This window comes from Mesoplodon densirostris, chromosome 20 (assembly GCF_025265405.1).
Source record: "Mesoplodon densirostris isolate mMesDen1 chromosome 20, mMesDen1 primary haplotype, whole genome shotgun sequence".
Classification (NCBI taxonomy): domain Eukaryota; kingdom Metazoa; phylum Chordata; class Mammalia; order Artiodactyla; family Ziphiidae; genus Mesoplodon; species Mesoplodon densirostris.
The window spans coordinates 2,631,296-2,650,528 of record NC_082680.1 but is presented as its reverse complement, the minus strand read 5'-3'; the positions used below and the strand labels follow the sequence as shown (position 1 = coordinate 2,650,528).

Sequence of the window (19,233 nt, the reverse complement as noted above, 5' to 3'; positions counted from 1 at the left end):
CACAATGTTGACCTGACATATATTGAGCAATTAGTAAGTGTTGGTTACTAGTCTTTTGTATTATTGTCATGCAAATTTGTGTGTTCAGTTTTAGCCACATATCTGGTGGCTCCTGTTTTGGATTTCAGTGTGTGACAGCAAGGCAGACACTTTGCTAGGTAACAATGACTTCCCCTGAGGAGTGTGGGATGCTAAGGGGAAATGGACAGTACTATCCTCAGCATATTGAATCCCAAATTGGACGTCAGAATGCACTGTTCATTTCTGACAATTATCTGTGTTTTTAGTGGTGGCTTGGTTCCCAGACGTGTTTACCAAAATATAATAAAGCCAAAATGTAGATGCCTTAGTGGAATATTCTAGGGATTTAAATACCATTGAGAACATTGTTACAGCAGATGATATATTACACCCAAAATCAAGCAGACAGCTTGCAAATATGTCCTGGAAATCTGACCTCTTTCTTACATGTGACTTTCCTGTACTGTACTATAAAGCCTTCTAATTTTAAGATTCTCTGAGAAAAAAAAAAAAAACTTTCTTTTCCCCACAAATTACAGATTTCTTAATGTCTGAATACTAACTGTAGAAAATTTAACATAGAAAAATATCACTGGAGCATATTAAGACATACTTATCCATATGGGTCCATAAAGAAAAGAAACGATGAAATTAAATAACAACTAATAAGTAATATTAACTGTTGGCTAATCAAGTCAAGTCCTTTTTAAATAATTTGTTTGAATGAATCAAATGAGGAAGGACTGGCAATACAAGCCTGATGACAACAGCTAATCTCTTCAGTTAACTGTCTTGATGATTATTTGTGCAAAAACCTTGGTTGAGTAATAGCTGCAAAAAGCATCAAAGAATACATGAGAGAGGTTTGAGGTTAGATGTTTGGTTTGTAATTGATGTCATTCAGAGTTTACTGTGTTTTTGTCTGTGTGTTTTTTTTTTTTTTTTGGTCATAGAAACAAATCTTCTAAATATGTCATATATGTGAAGTTTACATACTAGCAAGAGCCTTATTGTTTCTCAGAACATGGAATTTTAAGAGCCCTTTTGGTTGTGGGTGGCATAGGAATTCAGAAGGCACTTGGGTTCTACTGCCAACCATTCCTGTGAGGCAGCAAGATGTTGTCCACTGAGAATAGCAGAGGATGCTGAGGATGGGAGTCCTTGCTAAGAGAAAAATAGACCTGACTTTCATTGATTGTTGAGTGAGAATGAGAGGAGGCATGAATGGGTTATAGGAATGTTGACTGGGGGAATCACTGTCTCCCTCCCCACCATCCTTTTGATGTTTGGTTCCAAACTTATAACTCTGTATTCTCCAGCAGGTTGTTTTCTTGACTAGAAAAATGATGTCAGATGTTCAGAAAAGCTAGTACAGTGATTTTTACCTGAAGTGTATCTGTTGGGCCATATGGGACTAAATATTGCTACCAATATCCTACCCCAGGCTTACAGAACAATCAATAGTTACTTCCAAGTAGGCCTGAAATATCAGGATGAAAAATTGTTTCAGAATTTGTCAGGGGTGGATTGTAATCTGCCAAATTTTGGATAATGATATCCTTTTTCTAACAACCTTCATTAATGTTTCTGATGGCACTGTCACTGGTTTCCAGTGATCCTGACATTGAATCCTTGAGCAGATTCAACTTAAATGTCAGCAGATTCACCCACCTAGAATTTATAAATTTGCCAGTTAACAGAGAATACCAAACTTAATGAGAACTGAAACGTAAGACCCTGATATCTAACACCTCAGTCACCAAGCAAGAAGAATTGCACAAAGTTCATTACACCTAGTAAGGGAGAGACTGGTGGTCATCACTACTAGATCAAATGCAGGAATCTTCATTCATTCACTAATTCAGCACATATTTCTTGAGTGACTCTATGACTTAAAGGGGTTGACTGCATGATACTGATTGCATAGAGGAAAAAAACAAAACAAGGAGAGGATAGGCTCAATCGACAAAACAAATAACATTTTTGAGGGGATGTTTGAATTAAAGGCATTCAATGATGATTACATACACTTGCACACACACAGTATGTCAGTCACTGAATGGTCCCATTCAACAATTTAAAAAGGAATATCATCATATGTATACAGAGCAACCTCACACCTACAACATAAGCAAGAGTAGGTAAGTCACTTGAGTGAACAGGAGGTGAAAAATATCTATCTTAAGTGACACAAGGTGTTATAAGAAAGAGTTCTGGGCCTCCCTGGTGGCGCAGTGGTTGAGAGTCCGCCTGCCGATGCAGGGGATACGGGTTCGTGCCCCGATCTGGGAGGATCCCATATGCCGCGGAGCGGCTGGGCCCGTGAGCCATGGCCGCTGGGCCTGCGCGTCTGGAGCCTGTGCTCCGCAATGGGAGAGGCCACAGCAGTGAGAGGCCCGCATACCGCAAAAAGGAAAAAAAAAAAAAAAAAAAAGAAAGAGTTCTGACAATTCATCGTCTCATAGCGTAGAAGCAAAATATTATCTCTAAAATGTGAGAGCATAATAAAGAAATTCAAGTTTCAAAAAGAGATTATAATGCAACAGAAGGAAATGAAGATCAAGCAGTCAGACTCTAGGGGAAAATACTGAAAGACTAAATAAATGTACGAAACTATTCTAAAATGAAATCAAAATAACAGAAATGGATTTTTTCAGTTACAATAATTGCCTAGGACATGATGAAATATTTTTGAAATACTTATCAAAAAATAAAGTAGGATAAACATGAATATAGAAGTTACTAGAAAGGACATGAGAGATTTAAAGAAAATAACAGAGAACTAATGCATACATTATAGGAGTTCATAGACAGAAAAGTGAACAAACAGATAAAAAGGAAACTTGAAGTTATAATTGAAAATACTTCTGAATGAAATTCTTGAATCTGTGATCAATTCTTTACCTTGAAAATTTTATGTAGAATTATTATCAGTGTATAAAATTATCCTTTGAAATTCCTGAATAGCAAGAATTAACAATTTCACAACCAGGAAGGAAAAAAAAAGCCATGTACCAGAGACAAAGGAAGCATTAAAAATCAGATTGACATACTAACCAGTCAGAAAGGAAGTGGGTTACCAAGAGTGAAAGAATGAAATTAGAACTCTCCCTAACACAATACACAAAAATAAACTCAAAATGGATTAAAGACCTAAATGTAAGACCGGACACTATCAAACTCTTAGAGGAAAACATAGGCAGAACACTCTTTGACATAAATCGCAGCAAGATCTTTTGTAACCAACCTCCTAGAGAAGTGGAAATAAAAACAAAAATAAACAAATGGGACCTAATGAAACTTAAAAGCTTTGGCACAGCAAAGGAAACCATAAACAAGACAAAAAGACAACGCTCAGAATGGGAGAAAATATTTGCAAATGAAGCAACAAAGGATTAATCTCCAAAATATACAAGCAGCTCATGCAGCTTCATATCAAAAAAAAAAAAAAAAAAAAACAACCCAATCAAAAAATGTGTGGAAGACCTAAGTAAACATTTCTCCAAAGAAGATATACAGATTGCCAACAAACACATGAAAGGATGCTCAACATCACTAATCATTAGAGAAATGCAAATCAAGACTACAATGAGATATCACCTCACACCAGTCAGAATGGCCATCATCAAAAAATCTACAAACAACAAATGCTGGAGAGGGTGTGGAGAAAAGGGAACCCTCTTGCACTGTTGGTGGGAATGTAAATTGATACAGCCACTATGGAGAACAGTATGGAGGTTCCTTAAAAAACTAAAAATAGAACTACCATAGGACCCAGCAATCCCACTACTGGGCATATACCCTGAGAAAACCATAATTCACAAAGACACATGCACCCCAATGTTCGTTGCAGCTCTATTTACAATAGCCAGGTCATTGAAGCAACGTAAGTGTCCATTGACAGAGGAATGGATTAAGAAGATGTGGCACGTACATACAATAGAATATTACTCAACTATAAAAAGGAACGAAATGGGTCATTTGTAGAGACATGGATGGATCTAGAGACTGTCATACAGAGTGAAGTAAGTCAGAAAGAGAAAAACAAACACCATATATTAATGCGCATATGTGGAATGTAGAAAAACGGTATAGATGATCGTATTTGCAAAGCAGAAATAGAGACACAGACTTGGAGAACAAATGTATGGACACCAAGGGGGAAACGGCCTGGGGGTGGTGGTGGGAGGAATTGGGAGACTGGGATTGACACATACACACTGTTGATACTCTGTATAAAATAGATAACTAATGAGAACCTACTGGAAAAAAAAAGAGCAAAGAAAAAAGGCAAAAAGGCTCAGAACATTAACATGATACATTGCCTCATTGTCATTGCTAAGAGGATTACTAAACCAGTTTGAACATGTAAAAAAAAAGCTACCGTTGACTGACATTAGTAATTACATTCAGAGATAGAGTTTTTTTTTTTTTTTTTTGTAGCGGCAGGTCTTTTATCCAGTTATTTATTCTTTAAGCTACCTCCCCTCACAGTGAGTGAGATTGCAAGGGTCACATTGGGTGACTTCTATTATTCTCTGTTACAATCTTGAGGGTTCACATACAGTGACTCCACAGAAGTTTTAACTTTGGGAGGTGCAGGTGAGAGCATTAATGCATTTGTACTTAAAATAGCTTTGTTTTTTTGTTTGTTTGTTTAATAATTAAAGCCACAGTATCTTGAAATATTGTAGTTTTTATTACTAGATACTAAGTTTATTCCCGTTAAAACAGCTTGAAACAGCTCAGTAGCCTTAAGGAGCCTTTCCGTTGGAAGTCTTTTCCATTAAAGTTGTTTGATTTGATCTCAATTGATAGCTACGCTATAGGCAACCTCCCTTGAACAAACAAGGGCTATCCCTCTCCCGTTGCAGATTGTAGAGCCCTGAGTCTGAGGATATCCCTAGATGTTTTTTCTCCAGAGTCAGCTCATTGTAAAAATGTGGTACTTTATTTGTATAACTTCCTTTTACAAATCTCTCACAATATTTGAATACATATCCTTTTTGTTAAACATAATGTGGATATGCGTACCTTAATTGGATATAAAAGGACAAAATTGACTTCCCTGCGACTGCTTCAGTACTAAAAGCTAGTTCATTAATTCACCAAAATATTCTAGGTCGGTTTTATAATCATTTAACTGTTAAGACAAAAAAAAAAAGATTACATTTTGTACCTTTCTCAGTATCCTAAATACACTTATTTTTTATAGAAATACAATATATGTGATTAAGATCACTCAATGTGTGCCGATTCATTTCTTATTGGGAAGTAAAAGAAGTAATATTGAGCATGACAATGTACTTTTTAATATAAGTTTGGTGGGCCTGATGATTTTTGCATCATATATAAATTATATTTTTAAAATTCTTCATGATATATTCATTCAGTATTTGGAAACATTATGTTCAGGAAAATATTCTAGCATTTTTCTTATTGTTTTATAAAGTACATTGAAATTATGCCATTGTACTTAGTAGTAAGATAGTTTAAATTTTTTATTTTTCAGACTTGAATGCAGCGATCATCTAAATTAGAGAAAGGAGATAAAAATAACCTCTGGATATTCCTCTCGTGTGATATTTATTCTGGATGAAGCATTAAGATCTCTACTAGAGGTGTATCACTGTAAGTATTTTCTAATGAAATTAGAATGTTATTTTTTTTGGCCTTGATGATGTCAAATGAAGTATACTTTAACAGAATTTAAGAGTAACATGAATTCTAAGAGCAGTAATGGGTGGAATACTATGAACTCCTGAAACACCACTGACAAGATCATAGTACCTTGGAAAGAAAAGGATCATCCTGGATATAGAAGAACTTAATTACAGAATAAATATTTGGTGAAAACAAAAGTAAAGTGAGGGACAATGTGATGATTTTTTACTATGTCATGGTGATCTTTGCCAGAATACATTTAGTAATGTAATAATATTCTGATGAGAAAGTAAAATATTCATAAAACTATGCTGGGAAGAATGATAATCTTACCATGAATAATCAATATGTTATGAGATACAGGTTAGAAAAATACAGAATGAGAAACTTTTATAAGGCCGACTGCTAAAATTTTGGTGATATGAGTAAACCTATTGAATTATCAGTGATGATAGCACCAAGTTCAATTATTAGAATGCTTAATCTGCACCTAATTAAGTTATCAAAAGCCCTTTGCTCACGGCATCTACAGTTTAGTCATATAAAACTATTGTATTCATAAAGAATAAAACAAACAAGAAACCTTGTAAAAACCTTGTAAATTGACCTGAGGGCTTGATTTGGTCATATAACCAAAGAAATACATTTTCCACATAATATTTCACCACAATTTATTTCATAAATACAGCACCCTGCTGTAATTCATGGGTAAGTGCTATTATGATTGGTAAAGATGTGGAAATGTTAGCCATTTTGCTGGTGGAATAAAGGTGGCAGGTTATATCTCTTAGGTGGCAATGTCTTTGATGGTCCTGTGAATTACACAAAACATAACCTCTGGGGGGAATTCAGGAAGATTGCATTTAATAGTAAAACCTTCAGACAAGTAGGGTTTCTTTGGGTTTTGAAATCATATGTAGCAATCTCAGATGGTACTCAGAGCTCACCAGCAGGACCTTCTGACCAGTCAGGCCCATGCACTACAGATGACTACATGTTTTGAACGCCTGCCACCCAGGTTACAGTCAAGTATGTCTTGACTGTAACACCATTCAAGTTTTGAATTGTGTTATTAACCAGAAAATTTATTCAGATAATGAAAGATTTTTTTTAATATCCTATGACATCTAACATTTTTTTCCCCAAAACTGAACATAGTTTGGGCAGGTCCTTGTGAATGAAACAGTTTATATTTCATTAGTTTTTTTCAGAATTACAGAGGTAATTTATCATAAAATGTGGTGATAACTTAGATTTTCAACTTCAAAATATGAAAATCTTATTTGTAGTGTTATTTTACCCACATCCAAGACTTGGGGCAGCTGGACTAATTCATATTTTAAATGGGTAAGTAGAGGTTTTAGAGTCGGTGTAAGACTTGTTTTATTTAGCTGAGTCTTATAATTTTTATTCTCTCATTATCTCATAAATGTATTCACAATATGACTGAATAATGAGATTGATTTAAAGATAAATCACCACTCGAGACAAAATCAAACTTATTAAATGTGTGACTTATCCTACTAAAGGGGGAACTTAAAGACAGTCATTTTTAATGTCTTCCATAATATAATTTCTCTAAGTTAGAATCATAGACAAATTTTCATGAAAGTAAATATTCCTATGAAATATCGAGACTAGCTTGAATGAAGGCAGATTATTTTTAATTTATATTGTTGATGACTTGTGACTGAAAGAAATTTGTGAGTTGCTTTAAAACTATTAATCTTCCTCGAAAGTGGCTCAGACCATTTATCAGAACCGTGTTGTTAAATACAGATTTGCAGAAATAATGTCATTTGAGAATAAGTGATATTTGAAGCCATACGGTTTATTTAACACACTTAAATTGCTTAACACCATATTCAATCTATAAAATTTCCTTTGATCTAGTCACTTTATTATGTTTTGTGTCAATGTTTTTTAATAACCTTGATTATAGGATGAATATATAGAAGTTCATTTATACCAAGAAGACAAACTTGTGAAAGAAATTATTTTTATTAAGCAAAATGCATTAAGCCCTCTAGTGGTATTAATACGTAAAATATTTCATTGTGATGTTTGCTTAATGAAAGCAGGTTTTTTTTTTTGTTTTTTTTTTTTTTTTTTGCTGTACGCGGGCCTCTCACTGCTGTGGCCTCTCCCGTTGCGGAGCACAGGCTCCGGACACACAGGCTCCGCGGCCATGGCTCGCGGGCCCAGCCGCTCCGCGGCATGTGGGATCTTCCGGGATAGGGGCACGAACCCGTGTCCCCTGCATCGGCAGGCGGACTCCCAACCACTGCGCCACCAGGGAAGCCCAAAGCAGTTGTTTTTGTTTGTTATTTTCTTCCTTAAGCACAGGTATTTAACATTCCCTGAGCATTAGCTTTTTGCAAATTCCTATTGGTGTGTGATGCTAGTGATAGTAAGATAAATCCCCATCCTCAAGGAGTGCAGTGCACTGGGGAGTCCAGAGAGAAACACGCTTATTTATAAACAGTGTTGTAACAGTATAGCAGCACATACTCCGTACCTGCCAGGCTTGCTCAGAATGCGCTGCCGCATCCTCGCCACTTCTCTGTTCCTTCCGTGCTGTGGTCCTCTTCCGTTTTGTGGATGTGAGAACAGTGATTGCATAAGGTTGAGAGAGGTTAGGTAACCTGTCTGCTGGTGAGTGGTAAAGCTGAGTTCAGAGGCCATGTACTTCAACCGTTGCATTTCACTTCTATTTGAAAATACCTGAAGGCCAGAGATACGCATAATTTGTTCCGGGAGAAGTGAAAATAGGCACTGGGTCTCTGTGGGAAGTGGTTGAGGAAGGACAGCTCAAGCAGCGAGCAATGTAAAAGGCCGAGAACTCAGACAAGGGTCGGATGGAGACAAGGAGAAGAATATATACGGGGGAGGCAGGATCAGGAGGTCTCCGCACGCTGTTTTACACTGGGTGTTAGTGAACTAGAGCTCGAGAGAGGACAAACAGGAAAATGTCCCAGGAAGTCTTTCATTTTCATTTGATGCGTGATGCCTTACACTGAGGAAATCATATAAGGGGAGGTTTATGAAAACAGATACGTTCTGCTTCGGGCATCTTGAGGATGTGCCCGTTGAAGTGCCAGGTGTAGAGGTAGTTTGCAGACAGTTAAGTATGTGAGTCACCGATTGGAACAGAAATGGGGCCCCGGCAAGCGTGGAAATGCAATAAGAGAGCAGAGAAAAGGGAACTCCAAAGTGAGGCATCGAAGGGAAGGTCGGAGCAGGACAGGAAGAATCAGTAAAGTCAGTTTCAAGGGAGTTTCAAAGAGAAAGAAGTGACGATGATGAGCCCACTGCGAATTAAGATCGAAGGTGAACTTCCCTGGGAACGGATCCCTCATAGGCCCCAGGTTGTGCTGCTTAGTGGGTGCAGGATGTGGAGAGCTGAGAGGCCGAGGCCATGTGGCGCTAGATGGGGCATGAACAGTCAGTGATGGAGGACAAGCCGACTTGATAAATGAAGGAGACCATGGAATTAAGGTAGGCTTCCTTATTGTTTGTTGACTATTGGGTTAGTAGCTGGATGCTTTTTTTTCTCTCTCTCTTTTTAATGAGAGTGATATGAAGCTTAGAGAGTACCAGGAAAGAGAGAGAGAAGTTGAAAATACATGGAAGAGGGAATAAAATTGAAAGCACAGTTCCGGCAATGATCTCAGATTGAGATGCGGGCCGGCCTTGGCTTCCCCCATGGCTTTGACTTTGGCGATGGCATTTAATGTCTCAAAGCTTCAGTCTCTGGCTCCTTAAGATGTGGATAAAAATAATACTGATCTAAGAGGGTTATTGTGAAGGTTAGACGTTTTAATGTATGGAAAAATGATTTACAGTGAGAACTCGTAAGGTTTGCTCTTATTGTTGGCCTCATAGATGAAGAGATCTGTAGGTGTGCATGTCATCTGAGACGAGAATGAAGGAGAAATGATAGGTAGTTCTTGAGGCAAATTTGAAACATGATACTCAGGGAGATAATACCATATTGTTTTGGTGACTTTAGCAGTTATCCCTTTAAAAAAAAAACAAAACTAAACTAAAAGTAAAAATCAGGACCCCATTTGTTCTAAAATCATAAACCTCTGGCCGTTTCCAAGATGTTTGGAGATAAGACTTCTTTTGTCCTAAAACTATATACATCTGTTTGGGAAGGCTTTTATATACATATTGTGAGGTACATCTTATTTTTTGTAGGTGAGCTGGCAATGTTATACTCCTCAAATGTAAAACGTAATGAATGTTCTTTCTTTAGCACAGGAATTAACAATGTAATATTGCCCTTTAAGTGATAGAAAACCTGCCTAAAGCAGTTCTGACATCAAGCTCCCTTCCATGTAGTGACTAAGGAACTTATAAACCCTTCTTGCAAATGACGTTAAATTCATTTAAATATTTTTTCGAATCCTTTCTATTTAAGAATACTTGAAGAATTGCGGTTTTTTTTCTTTCAACGTTGGTTATTTTCTCTGTGGGTGAGTCACATGTTTAGATATAACCAAAAGTAATTTATCATAAGCGTGAAAGTGACTAATCAAGCTAGGGAATAACAAAGTAATATTGAAGTAATAGAACTAATTTTCTTGTATGTATTTTATAAACGGACATTTTCTTACAGAGTACGTGTGTGTATACTATATGTCCTTTATTAGGATTTCTGTGTGTAATCCTATCACTTGTTCTACATGAGAACGGTTCTGTGCTTTCTTTCATTTAACTTGAACCGCTGCTTTTCTCATGACTCTGGGTTAATTTAACCTAGTTTTCTGTTCTTCCAGAAATTGAAAGCTACAGATAATCTCAGATGTGTTGAATCGAAGCTAAACTTAAAGAGAGGCTAATACCAAATCTAAGGGTGCCAGTTCCTAAATTTTGTTCTGTTTCTGTATGTCTACTCTTGCTGATTTATGAGCTCTTCTGAGAGTCAGGATTCATCTTTATTCTTAATCGTATATAGAGTTCATTCTGATATGATTTACCCTATACTCAAAGGCTTCCTATTTTTGCAAAAGCTGGCAGCGTATGAATAATTTATACTTCTTTGGCACTCTTGCCTGTTTGGGGCACAACCAGTTTCTTTTGGGAAATGATTTTTAATTAATAAATAGAACACTTTTCATCACCTTCAATGGTGTAACTTTTAAGAGACTAGGAAACAAGGCTAGTGACACCTTGGAACTGCCATCCCAGGAGGAGCCTAGGAGTTAACAAGCAGTGAAAGAATCAGCAACTTCTCCCTCTTTCCAAGCTTCTGTTCCCATTTCAATTTACTTCTGGATTTTTTCTTTCTTTACTACCTTCTTTGTTTCTTGATAGAGTTCTCTCTGGTATCAAGGATCTTCATATCTATTTACAAAAAGGAAAAATGAATATTAGGCTAATAACTTTAAGTACAATTTAAGAAACCTTATCAAACTTATGATGCCATTGAAATAGGTTGTCCAGTTTTGGGGGAAAAAAAAGGATCGATTTTAATTTGCTACTTTTTCGTGTCAGCACAGTTTTACAAGGAAGCTCTAAATATGCACATAAACCTCAGTGGTACTAAAGCATAGTAAGTCAAATTCTGATCATTTCTTTTGTCAAGAACGCATGATCTTAACTCATGAGTCACTGTTAAATATAAGTGTAATGTGGAGGAAAAATGAAAATACATTATGAGTAATTTTTTTGCCAATTTGTACAATTTTTCAGTTAAGCAGTCATAAATCAAGGAATATTGTGTTTTTTGAGGCTCATTAAAGAGACATTATACATCAGAATAGTGAAGTCGTCAGCATAATGAAATGATGAATGCCTGTAACTATCTGTATGTAAATGATGTGAAACAGATTCAGGGTGTTACAAAGGAGAATAACAATCTCCCTGACAGTTCCCCTTCGGTGCTGTTGCTAGATGCTGGTGACACATGTTAAATGCAGACCTCTTCAACGACAGGCACTCATTAGCACTCAGTGGAAAGTGACAATATACAATAAGACAAATAGCAGATAATATTTGAAATAAATTTGTTCAGCAAGGCGTGTTAGTGCATTTTAAGAGCCTTCTTTATTGACAAAGGCCATATCCTAAATTGAAGAAAACATGCTAGAAAAGAAAACGGTTATTTTGAAAACTAGTATGTAAAAATGTAATATATATATATATATTGTAATGCTGGCCCATGTCCTTAAGTTATGTAGAGACTTTTCCATAAAGTAAACAATAGGTCAGACTTAATTTAGCTTTATATATCCTAACAATGAAACATATCTATCTCACCTGTACATTTAGCAGATGGATTCCTACACACACAGTCCTTTACATAGTGAGATTTGTCGTACACATACCACTTTGTCCACCATCATATCTAGCATGGTTTGTGAGTTCTGTTCTAATCTTCGTATTTATTAAAGTCATCTGCTTTTTGTTTGAGGCTGCACAGTCCAGCTGTTGGTGAGCCACCACCTGAAATGTTCAGTCCTGCGTTTCAGGTGCTTTATGTCACCTGCCAAAGAGGAGCAGGCTATAGATGTAGTAATTTTCTGGAGGTTCTCATTTATCTGTGCATTTCACAGCACCTGATACAGGTGCCAAGTACATGAATGATTACTGAATGAAGAAGGAAGCGAGGGAGAGAAGGAAGAAGAGAGGAAAGGAAAAATGGAAGGAGAGAAGGAAGGTTTTCAGTCCAGTGTGAGTCACTGATGAGTCTGTGTCATTGGCCAATTGACATATATCTCTCTGCATATATTGCCTCTTATTTTATTTTATTCAGCTTTTGTGGTGCATACTTGACAAATGAAATTGTAAGATATTTAAAGTATAAAATACCATGGTTTGATATGCATATACATGTATACATCGTAAAAGGATTTGAGTTAATTAACACATCTATCACCTCACATATTTATCTTTTTTTTTTTTTTTTTTTTTTTGGTGAGACTATTTAAGTTCTACCTCTTATTTGAAATAAGGGTGGTGATTCAGGTTCTACCTAGGCCGCAGAGTTTGGAGAGGACCGCAAGAGACAGTATGTGGAATCACAGTTAGGTTGATGATATTACAAATTATATCAATACATGTGAAACATCAGTATGATTTTCAAAAACAGTGTCAACCTCTGCATCTTGGGAACAGAGAGAGCACATTGGATTGTGTAACTGAATGTATGTAGACAAAGTTATGTTAATAAAAACACTCATATTCTGTGTGCTTTGGGGACAGGGGTTTACTTTTTAATTTTTTATTTAAGTAGAGTTGATTTACAATGTTGTGTTAATTTATGCTGTACAACAAAGTGATTCAGTTATACATATATATAATTTTTCATATTATTTTTCCATTGTGGTTGATCCCAGGATATTGAATATAATTCCCTGTGCTAGACAGTAGGACCTTGTTGTTTATCCATTCTCTATGTACTAGTTTGCATCTGCTGATCCCAAACTCACAACCCTTCCCTGCTCCATCCTTCCTCCCCCCTTGGCAACCACAAGTCTGTTCTCTATGTCTGTGAGTCTGTTTCTGTTTCCTAGATATGTTCATTTGTGTTGTAGTTTAGATTCCACATATAAGTGGTATCATGTGGTATTTGTTTTTCTCTTTCTGACTGACTTAATCTCTAGGCTGCTGCAAATGGCATTATTTCATTCTTTTCATGGCTGAGTAATATTCCAGTGTGTGTGTGTGTGTGTGTGTGTGTGTGTGTGTACGTGTGTACCACATCTTCTTGATCCGTTCATCTGTCAGTAGACATTTAGGTTGTTTCCATGTCTTGGCTGTTGTGAATAGTGCTGCTATGAATACAGGGGTGCATGTATCTTTTTGAATTACAGTTTTGTCTGCATATATGGCCAGGAATGGGATTGCTGGATCATATGGCAACTCTGTTTTTAGTTTTTTGAGGAACCTCCATACTGTTCTCCATAGTGGCTGCACCAACTTACATTTCCATCAGCAGTGCAGGAGGGCTCCCTTTTCTCCACACCTCCTCCAGCATTTGTTATTTGAAGACTTTTTAACGATTACCATTCTGACTGGTGTGAGGTGGAGGTTTGTTATTTTTGATGAAGTTTTCCTATACCTGTGCCACAGTATTTTGACACTATATGAGTTGCTACCAAGCTTAATGGTATAATTTCCCCAAAATGCCAGTCAGTGTAGTGATATCTTTTCTTTATCCTGATGTGTACATCATAGAGTTAAACATAACATTTGATTAAAGAGATATTCTTAAAAAATTATGAGCTATTTTAGTTCTTTTTGCCTGAGGAATATAACAAATTATGAACATCTGAATTTTTTGTTAATAATTAAATGTTTATAGTTTGTTGTGATGTGAAAAGTCCATGAGAAGGTAATTGTCCAAGTTTTCAATAGTCTCAATATTAAGAGCAATAACCTAAGTGTTAATGGCACTTTGAATATGTTAGTGCAATAATGTGTTGTAGCCATTCCTTGAATATATTTTTATGTTTAAAAAAAGATTTGAAAATGTCTAGTCACAACTTAAAAGACTATGCATAAGCTATAACTAAACTGAAATTGAAATATTTTAAAGAAAATATACATATTATTTTATTTTTCTTTTGCATATTCATCACCTACCATATTTTCTGATCATTTTGCAAGTTTACTCACTTACTAAAAGAAATACCCTTATGATTTTATGTTATAATCCTTCAAGTTAATCTGTACACAAACACACATACACACAATCTGAGAGCATTTTTTACATAAAATAACAATTTTATAATATGATCTACATTTCCCCATAACTAAATAAATAAATTTTGGTAACTTCTGTGATATCCTGTTGCATAATTGAATGTCTATTTTGCCTTAGAGGGAAGAAAGAAGCAATTGAATATTTTGGAAAGGGCACCATTATAGATGTTGAAAAGAGGCCTGGAGAGAAAAATCATAAAAATTTATTTCAAACTAATACTTTTTTAGAGGAAAGGAAGCCAGGGTTCTTAGCATGGAAATTATTGTTTTTGAACATGTTACTTTATATGTACTGTGAAAGGGCCACCATTAGAGAATTGGAAAGTGTCACATAGATCAGTCTTGATATTTTACAGTCAAAAACCTTGTAAACTTACTGCCACACGTAAGGAATGAAATCTACTAATATTAAATTCTGTTTCCTTCTAGTTACTTTTAAGCATCTTAAATAAAAATATGACAGAGCAAACTGACCAGTTCACTAACCAGTTATGTATATAACAGTTATATATATAAAAATATATGTATAATGTGATATATATTCTATGTCATATGTGTATAATATAATCACATTTTTGCTTAATATAAATTATTATAATTATAGTTATATTTATTATTATAATTACATTTATGTATTTTTCTAGTGATAACATTTATACAATTTTTATATTAAAAAATCACTATCAAATTTATTACCTCATTGATCAACAACGTAGTTTGAATCCTTGTCTTTTAATTCCAAGTCTGTTGCTCCTTTTACCCTATCATAGGGCTTCTTGATAAATCTCTTAAATTTAAATCCAGGAAATACACATCCTTAGTGCACTTTGCCAAGCCTAAGGTATAGTGTATATGCAACAAGACTTATTTAATTGGGTGTTTTGTCACATATCACATTTAGTCACTTTCTGTTTTAAAGGTAGTTTAGAGACAGATGAATAGTCAAGGGGATTGATTGAGTTCAGAATAACATTTCCACCATTCTACTGCACAGAGTAATGACTCCAGAAAACATTTCTCAAAACCAAAAGACATCCTATCTTACTACATAATTCTTCTTCCTTCAATTACGTAACATTCGTAAACATCGCCAGGCTATCCTTTACTGCCAATTGAAATAAGTGACTTAAGCATTGTTTAAATTATAAATATTCCAGTTAATTTTAAACTGTGTGTGTATGTGTATATATGTTATCTGATAGATATATGTATGTATATAAATTTCTAGTAAACTTCCATTTTATTAATCAGAATCTAGCCATCTCAATCAGATTAAGGGGCCCTGAGCTAGGAACCTGCAGAAAACATTCCTAAGTAGCACTAGGATTATTTAGGAGGCTGAGAGCCTTGGCGTCATTATGAGTATTAGTACAAGGAATCAATTAATTGCTTGCGGCCTTTAGAGTCCCAGAATGTTATAAATGGTAATGACCTTAGAAATTATCCAGTCTTAGGATGGCAACAGTTGAAAAGTTAATGCTGCCTTAGACTGATTGGAACTTGCTGCCTGGAACACTGTGAAAGAATCTATGAAGCATGTCATAATCACGTTAGCCTCACCTACCACAGGTGAGCCATGGAGACTGGAAGCATAGTTGCTGAGACTCAGAGAGTTGCTTTACATCACGTGCCCAAAGTCGCACAGACAGTTATAGCTCTGAATCCATGGCTACAAACCGGGTGTCTGCCTCAGAATCCAGTGCTATTTGCTCTGCTCTATTGGTAAAGTAGAAACGTATCCGGAAGACTTTCTCAGAGTGAAGCCACAGAGGCACTCAGAAGACTTAATTGATAGCACAAAGAGCCATACAGGGTGTGCTGGCTGCTCTGAATCCATGTCCTTGTGGGTTAAACTTACTGAGATATATATATGGTTGTCAAGGCATAATTTACTTAAGGTTATTCCGAAGCACTTTAACTAGGTACTTCCTTTTATTAATTATACTTAGCATATTTCATGTTTTGTCTTTTCTTAGAATTCCTAAGCAGGTGATGCCTATTCTTCCATAAGGTAAATAATTGGATTTCTGTAAATTAAATATACTAAAATATTAGTGTTCTCTAACTATGTTCAAGGAAAAACCCTTCACGTGAAACATAAAAACTACATTAAAATGTGAACATTTTTGGGCTTCCCTGGTGGCGCAGTGGTTGAGAGTCCACCTGCCGATGAAGGGGACACGGGTTCGTGCCCCGGTCCGGGAAGATCCCACATGATGCGGAGCGGCTGGGCCCGTGAGCCATGGCCGCTGAGCCTGCGCGTCCGGAGCCTGTGCTCCGCAACGGGAGAGGCCACAGCAGTGAGAGGCCCGCGTACCGCAAAAAAAAAAAAAGTGAACATTTTCCATTCCAGTGTGTAGCATTTATCTAATATAAATGTTGACATTACATCTAAAAATTGATTAACTTCTAATAGAGGCTAAAACAGTTTGGTAAAATACAGACCATTACCAATGCTGCCTTTTGTTCCATGCCCCTGACCCTTTTATAAAATCCTGTCTAGCTGATTAACAAAACAGAGCACCTCGGCTTTGGTGAAATACACTTATTCAATTTCACTGAAGATTATAGGTTTCAAATAATAAAATTGGATTTTATCGAGGATTGAAGTGTGTAAATAGAACATTTGATTGAATTTAATAAAATGGTATCCTGCTGACAGAGTCAAGTCATTTCCTCTAGTTTTAACTTGATTACAAAGACAAGAAGTTTTATGAGCTATTTTGAATGGAAAATTTCTTTCTGTCTAGAGAAAAAGGCTATATTGAGACTAAGAAAAGTAAGTAGTACCATTTAATATTTTAAGTAAAATAGTTGTGAATGTATGATTAGTTTCAAAATTTAATAGAACTATTTTGTAATCTGTACTTGTAGCTATTGACTTGATCACTGGAGTTAAACATGTATGTCAGTCCAGTAGATAAATTTATTTCTCTAGCTTTTGGTGACCATTCCTCATCTGATAATGCAAGTCTGTCTTTAATCAAAGACAGAGATAGCAGACCACTAGTCCTTTTGTCACAAAATGAATCACTACATAGTAACCAGTGTTACTCAGATTTTTGGTTTTCTTTAGCCATTTCTAAAGTTCCATAAAGAGAAACACAGAGCAAATTTTTTTTGCTACTTTCTGACGAGATATATGTGAAGTCTGGGAATGATTTGTAATAACTTTGAGGAAACCAAAACACCATACCAAATGTTAAGGCATATTGAAAAAAATCACATTTATTTGTGAGAAACACTGTATTATGGTAATATCAAAAATTAATTTTGCCATTAAAGTTTTAATTTCTTCCTCAAATGTATTATATGTCAATATAATAAGTGTTATTTTACCCAAATCTAGTTTTTTCTTAATTAATCAATATTTTAATTATTTTGTTGGACTAAAGAGACAGCTGAAAATGCCTTTTTTTTAAACCATTTAATCACAGAACTTTTAAAAGATGGTTAAGTTAGTTTCAAGGAGAATATTTGTAAGCTAGAAGATAGGCTAGATTTATCATCAGGCATCATTATAAATGTGGGATGAGTATTAAGAAATGCCAGAATTGCAGACATTATTTTGACTGGATTGATAATAAACAGTTTCAGAGCAAGATGGATTTTAATGTGGCCTAAAAGAGTACTTTGGATTGATTTAGAATATTATTTTTAAGCAGTCGATTCAAAGTATGTGCAATTTCTATTCAATTATTTAGCGGTGCTTTCAAAGAAATAAAAAGGTAAAGAGTTGATGAAAGGTCATTACCTTAAAGGAAAAAATATACCTCTTTCTGTTGATAATGATTGTGTACTGTTTTTAATGCTTCAGAGAAAGCTACATTTTACAGGGAAAGAGAAGGGTCACTAGAGAGAATTGGCTGAGAAGACAAACATAAGAGTAATGGGGCAGATACAGACCCTAGGTACACAGGAGAGACAGTTTAGAAACAACAACAAAAAAGGAGGCAACAGCAAGACATACATGCGTGCTGTGTGGGAAAAGGCCTTAGGTTCAGACCCTTTGCTGCCACACTGGGAGCTGTTTGAGTGTAAAGATTAGAATGCCTACTTGAAAACAGAAAAATGTGTGATGTATGAAGGATGATAGTTTGGTCCCAGAATTGAGAAGAAGGAAGAGCTATAATCAGAGCAAAAGTAGTTATATCTTAAAAAGATTCAAGCTATAGAAGACCATTCATCAGACAAATCAGATAAATTAGTTTGAAATGTGTTCTAAAAAAATTTCCAGATGCATTTTTAATAGGTATAAATTTTGTGGTTTGAGAGGAGACACAAAGCAAGAAGGATGAGAAAGCATCTGAAAACACTTCATATAAAAGATGCACCGAGTGGTTCCCTGGTGGCACAGTGGTTGAGAGTCTGCCTGCCGATGGAGGGAACACGGGTTCGTGCCCCGGTCTGGGAAGATCCCACATGCCGCGGAGCGGCTGGGCCCGTGAGCCATGGCCACTGAGCCTGCGTATCCGGAGCCTGTGCTCCGCAACGGGAGAGGCCACAACAGTGAGAGGCCCACATACTGCAAAAAAAAAAAAAAAAAAAAAAGATGCACAGAAATAGATGGGATAAGTATAGAAATATGATTATCATTTAGGATAGGAGTCTAGAAAAGGTAAGATAAGTAAATCAAAGTGTTTAAATAGAAACATGTATGGAAATGTTAGATAAGAGTATTATACAATATGCAGCAGGATTGTTCACTTTGAAAGAGAGCTCTAGCAGAAATTTGGGTGACATTTATTAATTTGAAAATATATAGAGAAAAAACATCACAGAAAGTATCTATGTTATTCATTGAATGTCTGATATGTCCTTCGTTTCATCTTT

The 19,233-nt window shown here is 35.8% G+C and overlaps 1 long non-coding RNA gene across 1 annotated transcript in view; it reads left to right on the top strand.

Annotated features, from left to right (window-relative positions):
* The window catches only part of LOC132481361 (uncharacterized), a 415,660-nt gene that overhangs the window by 78,227 nt on the left and 318,200 nt on the right, over window positions 1-19,233 (top strand). The window contains exon 2 of the long non-coding RNA XR_009530811.1: window positions 5,534-5,652. This is a non-coding gene — a long non-coding RNA (uncharacterized LOC132481361). The remainder of the gene's footprint in view (window positions 1-5,533; window positions 5,653-19,233) is intronic.